This window comes from Choloepus didactylus, chromosome 12, assembly GCF_015220235.1.
Source record: "Choloepus didactylus isolate mChoDid1 chromosome 12, mChoDid1.pri, whole genome shotgun sequence".
In the NCBI taxonomy this organism is placed as follows: Eukaryota; Metazoa; Chordata; class Mammalia; order Pilosa; family Megalonychidae; genus Choloepus; species Choloepus didactylus.
Genome location: NC_051318.1, coordinates 54,360,939 through 54,380,011, shown reverse-complemented (window position 1 = coordinate 54,380,011; position 19,073 = coordinate 54,360,939). Strand labels below are relative to the sequence as shown.

At 36.2% G+C, this 19,073-nt stretch overlaps 2 pseudogenes; both read right to left on the bottom strand.

The window, feature by feature from the left end:
• Positions 1–10,082: 10,082 nt before the first annotated feature.
• Positions 10,083–10,842, bottom strand: LOC119506848 (annotated as a pseudogene).
• Positions 10,843–15,690: 4,848 nt separating this feature from the next.
• LOC119506847 lies at positions 15,691–16,009 on the bottom strand (annotated as a pseudogene).
• Positions 16,010–19,073: the final 3,064 nt, after the last annotated feature.

Sequence of the window (19,073 nt, the reverse complement as noted above, 5' to 3'; positions counted from 1 at the left end):
TGCAAATGTAATTCACAATCATAGGTTTTACTCAGTATAGATGGATATTGCTACAACTTTTATGCAAGTTGAATTGCATAAGCAATTTTGACACTTTCAATCATCAGAAGTGGCAAAATAATCTTAGTAATCAAATGGCATTTTGCTTTCAACTATCCCCCTACCCAAACAAAATCTATTACATTTAAACTTCTCTTCTCAGTTTCAAACACATTTCAAGAAATCATTTGAGAATACTATTGCAATTAAACTTTCTGTTAATCTTAGAAATATGTGCTATTGTAGACTAAGATATTTGGGATTCACTGCATAAATAATTCAAAGTTCTTCTGTTACTATTTTTTCACAGTGACTCAGCAAGAAGCTGAGACCTACTTTTCACATTCTTTTTCTGTTTATAGTGCTAACATACCCTCTAATTAGCAGCCTACATACATGCCACACACACCTACACAAACTCACATACATGATAATTTTAGATATTTAGGGAAAATACAAAACAAAAATACCTAGTACACTTTTCAAGTGCTAAAATGATCCATTAGAGGGATTGTAACAGCAACGGTAACACGATCTAAATGCATTAATCACATATATAGGTTTTTGTGCACTTGTATATATGTACAGTATATGTATATATGTGTGTCTGTACCACTTCCTATATAAATAGGTGCATTATTCCAGAGTTACATGGTGACTTAACATACAATTTTGCAAAGTAGACCACATTTAATGGGATGATCTATTTTCAGTGTCACTAGGTCTGTAGGCAGTGTTAGAAATTATGAAAAATTAGAGTTGTATTAGGGCAGATATATTAAACCACTGTTTGGTTAAGCTAATGAAAAATTATATTTATATCTTCTGGAATGGTTTAAATTGTTAAATATTTTTGGAAATGAAATAAATAAACAATTTGAGTGATTCCATATTATAAAATTGGAATCACATGCATATAATTTTGGTATTAAGAATGTTTTTTAATAGCTGGGTGTGTTGAGATGGAAGCATCCTATCACCCATAAATATAGTGCTTTCCCCTTCTACACATTTTCAATCTTGAGTTCACTCTTTGTTCCTCTACAATCTAACAATGCAAAAGATCTTTGTCAAGGCTAAGTGTGTAGCCTCTGGACTTTGCTATTATACAGTTTTTCTCAGAGATGCCATCCAGTTTCACTAATTTCACTTCCGTCCAGAGCAAGTGGATGGAAGTATCCTGTTCCCAAACCCCTACCTATCTCCTCACCAGTAAAAATAAAATGTTCCAGCTTCTAGAACATTTATTGGCCACATTTGTTGATTTTGGGGGACACTGTGCTTAAAGATTCAAAGATGTGATTAATTAACTATTTTATTCTTCCCTCTTGCATGTATTCCTATTATTAAGGAAGTAGTTGCCTCTTTTGTCTGGGAAAAAGTCATCCCTATAATCCGTGCATCAGGAGGAGTCCACCCTGATATATCAGGCACTGGGGCACTTCTCAGGTCTGCTCCAGCACTTTCTATCTAGCTGGTTAAAATTTGGTTAAAAAAGGAAAATTGGGAATGAATTTTATGGTCTGATAATAAGCACTATATACCTTGAATAAGTCGCAATACTCAGCTTAGTTTCAGATTACTATTTCTATCTATATAACACAGTGAACAGTAAGGGGCTCCATAGCTTATTGCTATTTTGTTTGTTTCCATGCATTTTCCTTATGCCCTGTGTGGAAATCCTAATCCAAATATCTCTATTATCAGTCAAAATTTCTTCAAAAAATTCATGAATATGCACATAAAGCTAGTAGTTGAGGAACAATTAATAACATGGTGCAGTAAAGACTTCTGCAAAGGGAGAGACTTCTAACATCTGGAACTCATTTCAAGTTAGGCTGTAGCTGATATTAGATTGAATAGAAATTTACTTTGATGTTGAAGACATGCCTTTACATGGTTAACTTGGATACAGGCCTAATAGATACTAGATAAAGGGAAGTTGAATGCAATTTTGAGGATGAGTGTTGGCCTCATCAAGGAAGTAAGTTTTAGGCAACATCTGAACTCCCTAATAGAAATTTGTTACAAATGTAGATATTAATTCTGCTGCTTTTGACCTTGGAACAAATTATGTTAAAATGAGAGGAGCACTACAATGTGAAAATTCTTGGGATATGGATGTTCTCCAATTGCCGTTATAATGGTTATTGGAATATTCATTCTCAATTCTCCTGTTTGAGACTTTTGTCGAACTGAATACAGGGCCAGAGAGAGAAATATGCATGGTCAAGTTCTTAAGTATTTAGGTTCATTTTTACAATAATTCATTTATTCAACCTATTTAGACAGCAATCATGTCAGCTTATATTAAATATTTATTATATAATGATGTATAAGGATATAACGTGAACTTCTGAAGCATTCAGTGGGATGAAACTAAATAATAACTTACAAAATGCATAATTACATTTATAGATAAATATAATCAAAGAAGACATGAAGAATGTATGCAGAGAATATAGTTTGGAGAACCTACCTAACTTGGAGGTAGAAAATAAAAATATTTTTAAAAGAGCATTCACTTGATGACTTGGTATATGACCTTTATCAAAATTTCAGAAGGAGAGTAGGAAAATACTCCAAAAATGCAACTAAGAGCAATCAGGCTTTGCTTTATCCTCTCTTCTCATCTTCAAAACTGAAATAGACAAAGTAAAAAATCTTAAACAATATGAAGAAGATAGAAAATATAATAAAATATTCATTAAAATGTATGATCTTTTTAGAATAGATTAATTACATATTAGAAAGAAAAATATATTTCAATGATTGATAGATGATAGATACATAGGAATAGAGATAGAAATAGAGATAGACATAGGTAGAGATAGAGATAGAGATAGGGACAGAACAACCAAGAGAGAGATTGGAGTCCATGCCAGAAGAAATAAAATGCCCCACAAAGATTCTATCATGGTATATTCTATGCCATAGTTATCTATTGAGAAATATTATCTAATACAGACACATCACTGATTAAATTGAAGTGTTGAATGGCTTGAACATTTTTTTTTTTAGAGTCATGAAAAATATATTCATTGTGTAAATGAAATTCAAATTTTACTGGGTGTCCTATATTTTTATTTGCTGGATCTTGGGACCTCAGTGTAGGTAAAGAAATAGTTTCCTCTGTAGTAGCATCCCATCTACAGAGTGAAATACTGGCTGTTATAAATCAAACAATGCTTGATGCTGTGATTTGGCTCAGGCTGCCATGATATGACTCAAGAATCACATGGGTCTTTTTTGGAAGACAAAAAAAGATGCTCATATTTATTGAGCATGGAGTTTATGCCTCCCTTATGATCACCTATGATGATGTAAAGTATTAAATATGCAGAATAATACAGTTCTTTGCCAATTAGTTCCCTTAATTAATTCAAAAATTTCTCCAAGGCTGAAAGCAGGATGAAAATTAAGTGCCTCCATGTTTTTCTTTCTTTTTTTTAAATGAAAAATCAGTACTTAATCTTTTTGGGACTCCCTTTGTACATAACAGGTTGCTTTTCTCTTGCAGCTTTCAGAAATCTCTCCTTGTCCTTATGTTCTAGTTTGCTAATGTTGCCGGAATGCAAAACTCCAGAAATGGTTTGGCTTTTATAAAAGGGGGTTTATTTGGTTACAGAGTTATAGTCTTAAGGCCATAAAGTGTCCAAGGTAATGCATCAATTGGGTACCTTCACTGTAGGATGGTCAATGGCATCCGGAAAACCTCTGTTAGCTGGGAAGGCATGTGGCTGGTGTCTGCTCCAAGTTCTGGTTTCAAAACAGCTTTCTCCGAGGACATTCCTCTCTAGGCTTCAGCTCCTCAAAAGTGTCACTCTTAGTTGCTCTTGGGGTGTTTGTTCTTTCTTAGCTTCTCTGGAGCAAGAGTCTGCTTTCAATGGCTGTCTTCAAACTGTCTCTCATCTGCAGCTACTCTCTCTCAGCTTCTGTGTGTTCTTCAAAGTGCCCCTCTTGGCTGTAGCTCCTCTTCAAAATGTCACTCACAGCTGCACTGAGTTCCTTCTTTTTGTTGGCTCATTTATATGGCTCCAGTGATTTAATTTAGACCCACCCTGAATGAGTGGGGTAACACTTCCATGGAAATTATCCAATCAGAGTCATCACCCACAGTTGGGTGGGGCACATCTCCAAGGAAACACTTGAAGAATTACAATCTAATCAACACTGATTTGGGGGACATAATACATTCAAACCGGCACAACTTGGCATTTGACAGTTCCAATGTGTCTGGGCAAAGTTCTCTTCAAGTTTATCCTGGTTGAGGTTCATTGCAATTCTTGAATGTGCATATCACATCTTTCATTAAATTTGGAAAGTATTTGCCATTATTTCTTTGATTACTCCTTCTGACCCTTTCTTTCTTTTCCTCTCAGACTCCCATAATGCATATATTACACATGATGGTTTCCCGCAGGTGTCTTAAGTTCTGTTACTTTGTTTAATTCTTTTCTCTTTCTGCTCCTCAGCCTGAATCATTTCAATTATCTTATCTTTGAGATCACTGATTGTTTCTTCTCCTGGCTTCAATCTGCTGTCCAAACCTTCTAGGGAATTTTTCATTTCATTTACTGAAGTTTTCATCTCCAGTATTTCTGTTTAGTTCTTTTTAACAATTTTTGTCTCTTCACTGAGATTCTCATATTCATTCAGTGTTTTCCTGATATTCTTTAGTTGTTTCTCTTTGTTTTCCTTTATCTCCTTGAGCATACTGAAGATCATTTTTTAAAAGTCTTTCTTGGGGACTCTCCCAAGTCTGGTGTTCTTCAGTGAAGGTTTTTGGATTTTTATCTTGTTCCTATGGATGAGCCATAAATTCTTGTTTTTATTTTCTTTTTTAGTTTTGTAATCTTTTGTTGCACACTTTATGTTTTAATATTTTAGTGTTAGCTCTGGGATTTAGACCCAGAGCTCTCTGTTCCATAAATTTGTATCCATACATAAATATGTGTGACAGACATTTCCCTGATTGCCAGGATCTAACAAAAGCAAACCAATCAATGCAAGAAACACTTTTCACAGTCTTTGCAAACTGCCACTGAATTGACTGGTGCGCCCCTTCATGGTTTACCCCTCCCATCAAGAAGTGCATCCTGCAGCAAATGTGAAGTACAGGGTCATCTCCATTTTTTCTGAGTTTTCATTCTTTTTCTGGGCTGGTGCTTGTTCATGGCTTTATGAAATCCCTGTTTGCAGGAATTTGAATGTCTCCTTTAATTTTTATGCAATAGACCTTCTCTTTCAAATATTCTGTTGTGTGACATAAAGCAAGTAATCTTTTGCTGCCAGTTTAGTTGTTTCTTACACTGTTTGAGTAGTCCACAACAGCTTCTGCCTACAGGGCAAGTTCTGGGCAGGCAAGTTTCCAGGTTCAGTCTTTCAGGCTGCCACCTTATAGATGGATGTGGATTCACAAGCACCCCAGGTTACTCTGCTCCCTCCAGAAGAGGACCAGGGGCCTACAATGGGAGCACAGGTTGGTTCCAAGCTACACCAAGAAGGGGATGGGAAGGGGCCAGCAAGGGCACTATAAGCTTCTCCTACTTTTAAAGCTGTTTTTTCTTGATTGGGACCTTGCCCTGTTGTTGCAAATGTTTAAGTATTTTCTTGAGTTTTGAGGAAGATGTCTCTGCCAGCTGTTACTAGTTGTTTAAAGATTCTGTGGGGGGAGTGGTGGGTGAGTAGCAGCCTAGAACATCTCATACTGCCATCTTTTTGGACCAGAAGTGACTTATATTCTTTTAAAATATTATCAGACCCAATTTATAACTGTAAAAAAAAAATCATCAAGTTATAATAAGGGAATCATAATCTAATAAATGGAATCTCCACAATTCTTTAACAGTGGTAATATTTGTTGCTGAATTATTGTTAGCAATTGTTCTAGTTTGCTAATGCTGCTGGAATGCAAAACACCAGAGATGGATTGGCTTTTATAAAAAGGGGTATATTTGGTTACACAGTTACAGTCTTAAGGCCACAAAATGTCCAAGTTAACACATCAGCAGTCAGGTACCTTCACTGGAGGATGGCCAATGGTGTCCAGAAAACCTCTGTTAGATGGGAAGGCATGTGGCTGGCGTCTGCTCCAAAGTTCTGGTTTCAAAATGGCTTTCTCCCAGGGCATTCCTCTCTAGACTGCAGTTTCTCAAAAATGTTACTCTTAGTTGCACTTGGGATATTTGTCCTCTCTCAGCTTCTCTGGAGCAAGAGTCTGCTTTCAACAGCCATTTTCAAACTGTCTCATTTGCAGCTCCTGTGCTTTCTTCAAAGTGTCCCTCTTGGCTGTAGCTCCTCTTCAAAACATCACTCACAGCTGCACTGAGCTCCTTCTGTTATGTCAGCTCATTAATATGGCTCTACTGATCAACTTAGACCCACCCCGAATGGGCGGAGCAACACCTCCATGGAAATTATCCAATCAGAGTCAACACCCACAGCTGGGTGGGGCACATTCCAATGCAACACTCAAAGAATCACAATCTAATCAACACTGATAACGTCTGCGCACACAAGATTACATCACAGATAATGGCGTTTGGGGGACACAATATATTCAAACTGGCACAGCAATATTTTTATAATCCATAAGATAGCTATTATTAATATTCATAAACAATATTTTAATGCAAGTCCTAGAAATTTCAATAAGATGAGAAAAGAGAAAAAGGAAAAAAAATTTATGTATATGTTATCCTAAGCAATAGGAAGAAACAAAATCTCCATTATTTGCAGCTCATGATAATTTCCATAGTATTATCTAAATTATTTGTTAATAAAGTATTTGAATCTATCAAAAGATTTATAAGGGTCTGCTATGAATATACTGCAATATATGCATATATCATAAGTATATATTTAGTAAAGACATACATATATGTTATCTCATTTTGGGGAAGAAAGTATCACCTTGATGGTGCCTTGATTTGGACATTCTCACAGCTTCCAACTGTAAGCTAATAAATTCTCATTGTTTAAAGCCAACTGTGCCAGTTTGAAGCTGTTATGTAACCCAGAAAAGTCATGCTCTTTTAATCCAATCTTGAGGTGTAGACTTTTTGTGGGTGGGATATTTTGATTAGGTCATTTCCATGGAGATGTGACCCTACCTATTTAAGGTGGGTCTTAATTAGTTTACTGGAGTTCTTAAGAGAGATCAGGGAGAGAGAGAGCCGAGAGTAGACACAGACCCAGATGCTTAGAGATGAAGAGGCAGAAATGCCCCAGGAGGAACAAACAAGAACACACAGAAGCCCAGAAACATTTTGGAGAGAAGAGCCAGCAGACATCACCAGTACCTTCCCATGTGACAGAGGAACACCAGATGCCATCGGCCTTCCTTCAGAATCAAGGTATGTTTCTCTGGATGCCTTAATTTGGACATTTTCATGGTTGTGGAGGTGTAAATTTGTAGCCTAATGAATTTCCATTGAAAAAGCCAATCCATTTCTGGTATATTGCATTTCAGCAGCTTTAGAAAACTGAAACACCAACCCATTTCATTGTAACTGCTTTGAGTAGTCTAGTAAACTAAAACATATTTTTGTGCTGGAAGTGGTGTGCTGCTACTGCAAATACCAAAAATGTAGAAAGAGCTTTGTAATTGGGCAATGGGTAGAAGCTGGAAGAATTGTGAGGCACTTGCTAGAAAAGGCCTAGATTGCTTTGAAGAGACTGTTGGTAGAAATATGGATGCTAAAGGTACTTCTGATGAGGACTTAGACAAAAATGACGAATGTGTTATTGGAAACTGGAAGAAAGACGACCCTTGTTTTAAAGTGGCAGACAACTTGGCAAAATTGGGCCCTGATGTTACATGGAAGACAGAATTTGAGAGTGATAAAGTTGAATATTCAGCTGAAGAGATTTCAAAGCTAAATGTATACAGTGCAGCCTTTGTTTCTCCTTGCAACTCATGGTAAAATGTAAGAAGAAAGAGATAAGATGAGATCAGAACTCCTGGGAACAAAGATACCAGAAACTGATGATTTGGAAAACTGTGATCTCTGGAATGCAAGTGCCTGGAAAATAGTGCTCCATGCAAGGTTTTAACTGAACATGGAATCAGTTGGACATTTCAGTGCAAGTCAGGATTGGAAACGCAATTATCCAGAAAGGATTTGTCAATAGTCCTTTGGCTGATGGTTTGAACCCCTGTGTACTACATACAAAACTGAAAAGTTTCTTGTGAGATCTGTATGAACAGAACCACTACCAGCCGGGACTAAATGGGACAGAATAGGGACAGATTGAAGTAAATCTCACCTCAAGGGCAGGACCACAGAAGCTGAGGTCTGGATAAAAGGTAACTTCTCAGGCAAAGAGAGCAGACCAACCCATGTGAGCGAAAAGGGTAAGTCTGCCCTGGCACTTGGAGAGGGTGGGCCTTCTGCCCCATTGTTCAGGAAGCATGTTACCAGCCCAGTCTTCTCAGATGCCTGCAGGATTATGGAGAGACTGGCCACCACCCCAATGCTTGAAGAGGGTTGAACCTTCAACCCAGCATTTGGGGAGAGTAGCAACCCAGCGTCTGAGGAGAGAATGGCTGCCGTACACTTACTTGGAAAGGGTGTGGCTGTCACACCCTGGGGTTCAGAGTACAAAACGTCCCTCTGTAGATGTCTCTTATACCTTGAAATGTAATGGAATATGCCTTGCAGGATTTTGGAATTTTGGGGGACCTATGACCCCTCTTATCCAATTGCTCCATATGAGAATGTAAACACTTATCCTACCCCTGTTCCTCATTTGTATTTGGAAGCACATAACTTTTTCTCTGTGTTTCACAGGTCCACAGATGGAGTGGAATTTTGCCCCGGGACAGACCATACCAATAACTGATTTTGATCAGACTTTATACTTAGTATTGTTATTGAAATGATTTAAGGCTTTTGGGATATTATGATGGAATGAAAGTATTTGCATATGGAAAGAACATAAATATTTTAGGGTCCAAATGTGATGGAATGAAGCTGTATATACCACAGGAAGGCATGTTAATAAATTTAATCCATTCCTGAGGGTGTGGACCCATTGTAAGTGGGAACTTTTTTATCCATTCATAAAATTTTTATTCCACTTACATCAACTTAATACACATGTTCTTAACAATTATGCTTGGATTGTTCATGAAAATTTCATAAGACATTAAACAAAGCTAGCCATCATCAAGTTATTTCCCTGTTAACTATTTTTACAGCACATTCATGTTAGGCAAGCATCAAAACAACAACAACAACAAAATAAAAACCTCTCAAAAGCAAAAAGCCAAAAAAAAGTTAAATACATGGGTTTTTGTTTTACTTCTGTGCTGGATACACATGAAGTAATGGATATCGAACAACACATTTTTACTGCATCATTGCTTGTTCGTTTGTTCTCAGATTGCCTAAAACATTTAAATGCAAATAAAATGACTGTAGCAAAAATAAAGAAAGTGAACAGCAGGTAACTTTACAAATATGGAATGTGAGCTGTTTATGCCCTTCTTCAGAGTTAATTGGGTCACAACTTTGTCTAAAGGAACATTCCTGCAGCCATAGTCAAAGATGTGTGCATTGAGATTGTGCATTCCAAAGTTACAGATGGCTCAACATGTAATATCCATGGGATATCTTTTCTACCACAGACTTGAAGGAGCTCCAAATCTTAAAGTATCCACAATAACTACACTTGAGACTGGAACCAATTCTCCTTTTTATTCCCCACTAGGACATGGAAGAAGTTTTAACACTGGCCCTTGTGAAGCCACAGTGTACCAAAACTACTATGCCAAACGTTTATAACTTGTATAAAAATTCCACATCCCCATATTGGCCACTTAAAGAAGAAAACAGATAATTCTCTAATGTTATCTGGCTCTGCTCCCTTAATATGAAACATAAAAACCACATGGGAAATACAGAAATTCAAATAGAAGTAACATAAACAAAAATTATGACAATGAATTGTAAACAAAAAACTATTTGTGGGACAGCATGGATGACAAATGGTCTAATGTGTAAATTTTAGAATGAGACAGACAACAGTTGGAAGTCCTATTGTTTTTCCCCTCCTTCTCCCACTTCAACTTCATCTCTTTGGGTATCTGATGTCCACAATGGCAAGTTGTCTCTCAGTAATTGCATTAAAAGTTTGCTGTCTTTACATGACTCTTTACTTAATGAATCAGGCCCAGTAATGGCTTCATCAGAAGCTGTCTTTGCAAGAGAGCGGGCTTTCTCTGGGGAGTTCAGAATCTCATAATAGAACACAGCAAAGTTGAAGGTCAGACCCAATCTGATGCATTGGTTGCATTTTCTTTTTGCTGCTCTCAAATGCTTCTTGGTATGCTTGTTGTGACTGGTTCACAATCCCTTTTTTTGTCATCACCAGCAGCAACCTCAGCCAAGTAATGACAGTAGTCTCCCTTCATTTTCAAATAGAAGATTTTGCTCTCTGCTTGTGACACATTGGGGATCAAGAACTTTTCCAAAAGAGACAGTACGTCATTGCAGATTTCTCTTAGCTGGGTCTAAATTTTCTCTCTGTATACCTGAGCCATCTGCTATTTTTTCTCAGCACCTTCTGTCTTTTGCTTGATACTTGAGATGACCCTCCAAAATGATCCAGAGATCCTGCAATATTTTTTTAAGCAACTGAGAGAAGATTCCTCTCCTCATTGGATAATTCAGTTCCTTGCTCAGTTACAGACTTCATGCAGGCTGCCATGTCATTATATTGCTCAGCTTGCTCAGCCAGTTTGGCCTTCTGCACCAGCTCATTTTTATCCATGACTGGATGTTCTGTATCCAGAGTAGGTGGCAGTGGATGAGGCTCAGCAGTCTCTCAAGTAGGACCTTCTTAGGAGGCTACTTCAGTTAAGATGTGACCCATCTCATGCAGGATGGGTCTCAAACCTCTTCCCTCTTACTGGAGTCCTTTATAGATAGGATGAATATGAGAGAGAGAGAGAAAGAGAGAGAGAGAGAGAGAGAACCACAGAAGCAAGGAACTGAATGCAAGGAAACCAGAAGAGAAGGAAGAGACCAGCAGACACCACCATTTGCCTTGCTATGTGGCAGAAGAACCAAGGACTGCCACCAGCCAATCTTCAAAAAGAAAGCATCACCTGGATGATGCCTTGATTTGGACATTCTCATTGCCTCAAACTGTAAGCTCATAAATTACCATTGTTAAAGGCCAACCCATTTCACGGCATCTGCTTTGAGCAGCCAGGCACAGTAAAACATGACAAAGCTAACATAAATATTCCTTCCATCTCCCTTTCCATAGAGAATTCTTTAATATCTCTAGATGAATGTGCAATCCTGTATATTTATTCAAAGTATTTTGCAGAACTCTTTTTATGAAGTAACATAAAATGTTATTTGCAAATATTTTCTTCCTTCATATATGCTTAGAAAATTCTTGATTAAACTGTACTAAAACAAAAAGAATCCTCAGTTTCTGGTCTAGTTACAGAAACACACCATAGGATTTCTCTGTGTCAATGTAAGTTTGGAAATAAATTGATGCAAAGCTCATAACATTTTGAATTATGATTACCTGATAAAAAAACTTATAATGTAACATTTAGATGGGCATTTTTTCCCATGATATAAAAACTTAGACTCATTCAACTAGTATATATGGAAAATTATTTAGTATAAAATTTGCTGAAAAATATTATAAAATAAATCCCTTGTACTAAAATGCTAGCAAGACATACCAAACCCTCTTACTTACCAAGAGCAATACCTGTTGATCTTACCAAAAACAAAGCAAAATGCATTAAATCTGAGGAAATGTTAGGCATGTATATGTCTCACTCTCTAGGTTCTTGACATATATGGATGTGTATAATATATTTCTTTACTCTGCAATTTCTCTACATTTTAGCTTCTTGAGCACATGTAAATGTAGTTACGAGAAATGTAGTTGTTGGTTCAAAAGGGACCTTTTCAGAAAAGCCAACACAATAAAAATATTTGACCCAGCAATTGATTCAGCTTCTGTAAACCTCATCTTGACAGAAATGAAACTTTTCTGTGACTAGTGAATGTGTCAGAATAAAGAAGATAAGCAAAGAAAGTATGAGAAAATGAAAGATGTAGAGATGATAGATTATCCATGTGCAGCCCACATTTTTCAGATGTCAGGGGTGCTTAAAATACTTTGGGAGACTTTCTATCCTTTTAAGAAAAGTGACATGACATTTAGAGGAACCCATATATAAATGCTTTTTAAAATAACTGAGATTAATAAAGAGCTCTCAAGAAACACACACAGGCACACACAAATTGCCTCAGAAGACAAACTTAATCAGTCATTAATCTCTTTAGGTCAAATTTCATCCACTTTTTCATGACCCCTCCCCCAGGAATAGAGAAGAAGGGAAAACTGTACTTTTGATTCATTATCTCTTGTGGGTAAAAGTGTAAAATTACCTTATTCATGAATTTTTATTGTGAATTTTAGGCCTGAACAGATATTTCACGATTTGTAAGTTGAATTATAAAATATAGGCATTTTTTTAAAAGCACTCTGAAACTTAGCTGTTATGAAACAAGTAGAAGCAGGAACATCATTAACTGTAGCCCTTATTGGACTCAGGAAAAAAAAAAAAAAAAAGCATGAGTAGAAAAGAAATGCATCATTTACATTCTTAGTTACCAGACATCAAGAGGATGAGGCTTGAACCTCAAAGCACACACACAAAGCACAGGGCCTGAGGAAATCAGTTAATGCATCCAAAACAGACAGGGACATGATGTGCTTTTTTAACATAGGTAAGGACACTATGTCTGACAAGGAGATCAATTATATTTTTCCCTAGTCTTTGAAAACAGAGAAGTGATTAGGAACCTGGGGCTTTATATGGTCTACAGAGGCTTTTGATAGTCATCTCCAAACTGATGCATAGAGCACATGATCTAGTCACAATAAGCAGTACATATCTGATTATCTTACATTTGTTGAGACTGATAGGTTTTATTTTGTACTGAATTTTATAAATAATGTATCTTCATATGGATGTGCTTATGTTACCTGGCTTTACATCTTGAACTCCTATTAAAGGAGATTCTGGTTATATGAATGTTATACATAAAATAAATAGACTCACAAATGTCTTTTGAAAAGTTAAATACAAAACAATGATATTTAAAACATTGCAAGATACGTATGATTAGTTGCTAGTTAAATGTCATGGATAATTCATGCTGAGATAAGGATAATATTTATTTGTTCCACAAATATTTATTAAACTGCTACCCTGAATCAGCAAAAATTCTAGGCATTGGCACTATATCGATGCCTGGAAATATGGATAACTTTGGGAAAGAAGCTGTAATAATGCTATTTCTGAAGGATTTGATAATTTTATCAGAAGTTCTAAGAATGAATTTTGTAAAATATTGGCATGAGTAAAAATATATAAATTATTTCCGTAAACTCCATCCTGTCTCAAAATCTCCAAAACAGAGGACGTAACATGGCATTGTTGAAAACTTGGGTAAGGTATCATCCACATGCAAAAATCAGAACAGATTTTAGAAATCACGAAAAAGTGATCCTACCTCACGCTCATGTAAAATACAGTGACAATTGAACTAAATGGAAGCAACTTTGGCAGAGCTCTCCTAAATCTCCTTAATTTAGAAGACAAGGGTGGTAATACAAGGCAGTTATGTGAACTGTGTTTATAGAAAACTATTGAGATCATGAGAGATTACAAAGAGTAAAGTCAACAAGATTAACATATACTTCCCATTTAGAAGAAAGAAGAAGATCTGGGATGGGGAATTGCATCTACATGCATGAAAGACAGGTCAAAGATCAATGAGTGTATATATCACAGTAAAGGTTTTACATATGAAAATGAAGTACCAGTACTATGGGAATCCAGGAATTCAGAGAAGATGAGCTACAAATGAAGAAAGCCCAGATAACTCTAGACTTTCTAGTCTACATTTTCTTTTGTGGATAGTGTTTGGACAAAATTATGCTTAAGTTATTTATTTCTACCAAAGAGAAGTTGGCAAATTCCTTGAAAATTATTAGGAGATGTAATATTTGTTTTTGTGCTTAGGGTTGTCTTATTATTACCATCATTTTAACATATAAAATCTGACTTTAATGACTAAAGTTGGGGTTATCTGGGGAAGTAGCTGTATGAAATAGAAGAATGTTAAATCCTACTTCATTATATGGAAGTTGAATATATATTATTTCTTTCTTGCCTATCATAATGAATAAAAATAATTACAAATGATACTTAAAGTAAAACACTGGTTTAAAAATGATCAGGATATGTATTTTTTTCCCAAATGACTAAATAGAGGTACATGCATCAATATGTACAGAGATAAAGAAAGGAAGGAAATAAGATAGGCAGGCTGGGGAAAAGGAAGGAAGGAAGGAAGGAAGGAAGAAAAATAGATAAGAAGGAAAAAAGGAGAGAGAGAAGGTAAAATCATTGGAGATCAATATCAATACCAATAAATGAATGATTTAAGATTGAAGAAAAAAGAAAACATAATTTTTGAAAATATGAGTGAGGTAAAATACCTAATAACTATATAAATTAATCTATGTTTATTGTAATACATATTAATAACATATGTCTAAAAGAACAATGACATTAAGACTTGAATGTAAACAAAAAGTATAAGGCATAAATAAATCCATGGAAATGGAGCAGGAAAAGAAGAGGGGCCAACCTACTAATATCCAGTCAATTCTAATTAAAGGCAAAACATGGGGCAAATAAAATCATTGCATATTGAAAAAAACTGCAATATAGGAAGACATAACATGATGTCAAATATTTAAAAAATTTAAAATAATTTACATAAAAATGGGACAATATTAACAAAACTTTCTGCATAAAATAAGACACTATAAACAACGTTACAAGGCAAGTAGCTGTTTGGAAATGTTAGTTTCTGAAAATTTTCCTAAAATCTGTCCACTCTGAAAAAAAATTATGCTGAAAACTACTGTGGTAGTTTGAATTATTAAATCCTGTTATTCATCCTTCTAAGAAGTATCCATACACTTTTATTTCTTCTTTTAAGTGTGTTGTGTATCTTCCTACTTGACTTTGGGATTGACGTGTAGCAATATGTGGCTGATGGAATTAGGGAATAGTCACAGTGTGCCAGTTCTGGGCTTAGGCCTTAAGAATCTTTGCATGTTTCCACTTGACTTCCTGTATTTCTGTCATAGTCCTGAGAAGATCGTGGTAGCCCCAGGAGCACAGTGGCCCCAGCTGAGCCACCACACCAATCTAGATTGGTGAACTCCTAGATAATCCACAGATATGCATGTATAAGTCCAGCTAAATTCAGCTTACATCAGTCAACACACATCCAACAATTAAATGTGTGAGGTATGATAAGTGATTATTGTCTTAAACTATGAGTTTTCAGCATGTTTGTTAGTCAAGATTTTTGTAGTACATGTTCACTGATACAAATACGTGCACTTAAATTTTAACCTACACACCTATGCTTATAATTCTATTTCGATAGCTGTTCCACATCTCTCTCCCTCTAATGCTCTCTATTTTAAAAGAGAAAACATATGAAACCATCATATCTCTCTCTCTCTCCCCCGCTGCCTCTCATTCAGCTTTATATTGGAATACTTTAGAAACGGGTTTTAGTGAAAAAGAACTAAGCCCATGTCATCATCAGACTTCTCAGATTCTTCCTTTTTGCTTCCACTTTCTTCTCCTCAGCTGGGGCAGCAGTGGTGCAGGGGTAGGACCCAATGCTGGTGCAGCGCCTGCTGATGGGACAGGTCCACCAGCCCCTATACTGCAGGTGAGGCTCCCAATGTTGAACTTGGCCAGGGCCTTTGCAAAGAAGCCAGGCCAACTGCTTTAATGAGGGCATTTATCTTTTCCTCCATGATGGCGACCTCATCATCACAGAAACAGGGACCAGTAAATGCAGTCAGGCTGGAAGAGATTGGCCATGCTGTGGGCCATGGCTGGGCAGGTGTCTGCCAGGCATGGTGCTAGTCAACCAATGAAGTGAAGCCCTCACCCCAAGCAGCCTTAGCTTTTTAGCTGAGCACTAGATGCAGCTGAAGAAAAGAGCTAAACCATCACGTCTGGTTCATACATTTGCAAATTTTAAGATGTTTGCTGCCTTCTGTATTTCTCAAATTATAGTTTCATAAATAAATTATATATTTCTTTTTTAACAAGGATAATATCCCATTGTGAGTATATACAACATCCTCTTTATCCATTGTTGATGGATACTTGTATTGTTTACACCTTTTGACTGTTGCAAATAATACTGCCGTAAACGTTGCTGTTCAATATGTTTGAGTCCCTGTTTTTACTTCTTCTGGGTTTCTACCTACAAGTGAAAATGCCAGGTTATTTTGTGTTTAACATTTTCATGAACTGCAAATCTGATTTCCACAGTGGCTACACCATTTCACATTCTCACCAACAATGTATAAGGGTTTCAGTTTCTCTACACCCTTGTCAATACTAGTTCTATTTTCTTTTCTTTTCTTTTTCTACTAATAGCCACCCTCGTGAGTGTGAAGTTTTATTTCATTGTGGTCTTTATTTGCATTTTCCTAATGCCACAGAGTTGCACACTTTAAAATGTTTAAAATAGGAAATTGTATGTTATATACATATATGTGTATGTGTGTGTGTTACCACAATAATTGAAAAAAAAAAAGATATGTATTTCCTTTGAATTTAGGAAAATATATTTTTCAATAAATTCCATTAATCCAAATTTTCCCAAATTAATGTTACAAATATTTATGTATGTGGTGCATGCAAATCTCACTATATTTTATCAGGTACACTTGTATAACATGCAATAGCTTTCTGGCACTTGCATATCTCTTTTCCATTTTATGAAAACCTTTTTAGAAACTGTTTTGGTTTGCTAAAGCTGCTGAAATGCAATACACCAGAAATGGATTGGCTTTTACAATGGGAGTTTACTAGTTCACAAATTTACAGTTCTAAGACCATGAAAATGTCCCAATTAAGGCCTCAACAGCACAATACCTTCTCTGAAGAAAGGCCAATGGTATCTGGGGAACCTCTGTCATATGGCCAAAGTCTGCTGGTCTTCTCCTGGATTTAGCCTCTAGTTTCCATGGCTTTCTCCAAAATGTTTCTGGGCTTGTGTCGTAGCTTTGCTCTTAGCTTCTCCTGGGGGCAAACTCTGGATTACATATCTTAGCTTCTCTCCAAAATGTCTCTCTCAGCTTCTCTGAGCTCTCTCTCTCTCTCTCTGTGAGCTCTCTTAAAGGACTCCAGTAAAAGATTAAGACCAACCTTGAATGAGGGGGTGGGGGTGGGGAGTCACATCTCCATGCTAACAATCTAATCCAAAGGTCCCACCCACAATAGGTCTGCCCCCACAAGAGTAGATTAAAAGAATATAGTCTTTTATGGGGTACATAACATTCAAACCAGCACAGAAATATACAGTATACATTTTTATCCTGTTTTCAAGTAATATAATTGAAATTGAGGGAGGTTTACTTATTTGCCTGAGTCAAAACATGCACTAAAATGTTGAGTAAAGCAGGCTGGGTCCAATATCTTTTTGTGCCTGCTTGTGTGATCCTTTTTGCTGTAGTGGATTTTACCAATAGGCAAGGGCTCAAAAAAACCATGCATGCTCGGTTTAGACACACATCAAGATTTCTCGGTGCTCTTGCCTCATCTCAGCGATGTCATTATTTTTATTCATTTTGCTCTAAATTCTACTTTCTGTCATATTACATAAATGACTCTAAACCTTTAAAAGTACATTTTTCACTGAGATTAATAGAAAATGAGAGAATTGTTAAACACATATTTAACTTTCTACAGGTCTTATAATTTAGTAAATATTTCTAATCTTATTTTGAACATTAAAGCTTATAACACTATGAGAAAAATTTGTATTTCAGTAGTGATATGTATTCTGTGATATTTTCCATGTATGCCTTGGGTTGAAACATCTTGAACATTCACATTTTGTGATGCACAGTAGAGTTTTTAAGGATAAACTTAATATATTATTATAAAAATGAATCATGTCCTCTTCTTGTAGCAACCCAATTCACAGTGGCACCCAAGTCAACTTTTAAATAGGTATGAAGAGGAAATTTCAGGTTTGCCAAAAAACAAAACAAAACAAAACACTGATAAAAGACAGATAAGAAATTGTGTGTGGAATTAAGTGTTCTTGGAAGTGAATAAGTTAAAAGTCACTTTGGGAACCACAGTGAAGGGGGTTTCAAGTGACAGCCCAAAATAATGTTATCAAATTATAGTGTACATCAAAAATACATGGGAAAATGATTTAAAATTAAGACCCGCAGGTGACAATCTCAGATTTTGACTCCATACAAGTGAATTTGAGGCTACACAACTGCATTTTTTTTTTGATCCTCATCACTCTCCATTTTAAACAATGCCATTTAACCTGTTACTGAGATGAAGTTGTTACAGTTAAGACACAGCCCTCACATTTTAAACAGTGCTACATTTTTGTTTTTGTTTTTGTTTAATTCATTTTTATTGAGATATATTCACATCCCATACAATTATCCAAAGTGAACAATCAGTTGTTCACAGTACCATCATATAGTTGTGCATTCATCACCCCCATCTATGTTTGAACATTTTCCTTACACCAGAAGAAGTGAAAAAAAAGAATAAAAAACAAAATTAAAAAAGAACTGCCAAATCAACCCTCCCACCCTATTTTTCATTTAGTTTTTTGTCTCCATTTTGGTGCTCATCCATCCAAACACTGGATAAAAGGACTGCGATCCACAAGGCTTTTACAATCACACTGTCACTCCTTCTAAGCTGTATTGCTATACAATCATCTTCAAGAGTCAAGGCTACTGGGTTGTAGTTTGATACTTTCAGGTATTTATTTCCAGCTATTTCACTGCACTAAATCCTAAAAAGGGTTATCTACATAGTGCATAAGAACGTCCACCAGAGTGACCTCTCGACTCCATTTGGAATCTCTCAGCCACTGAAACTTTGTTTTGTT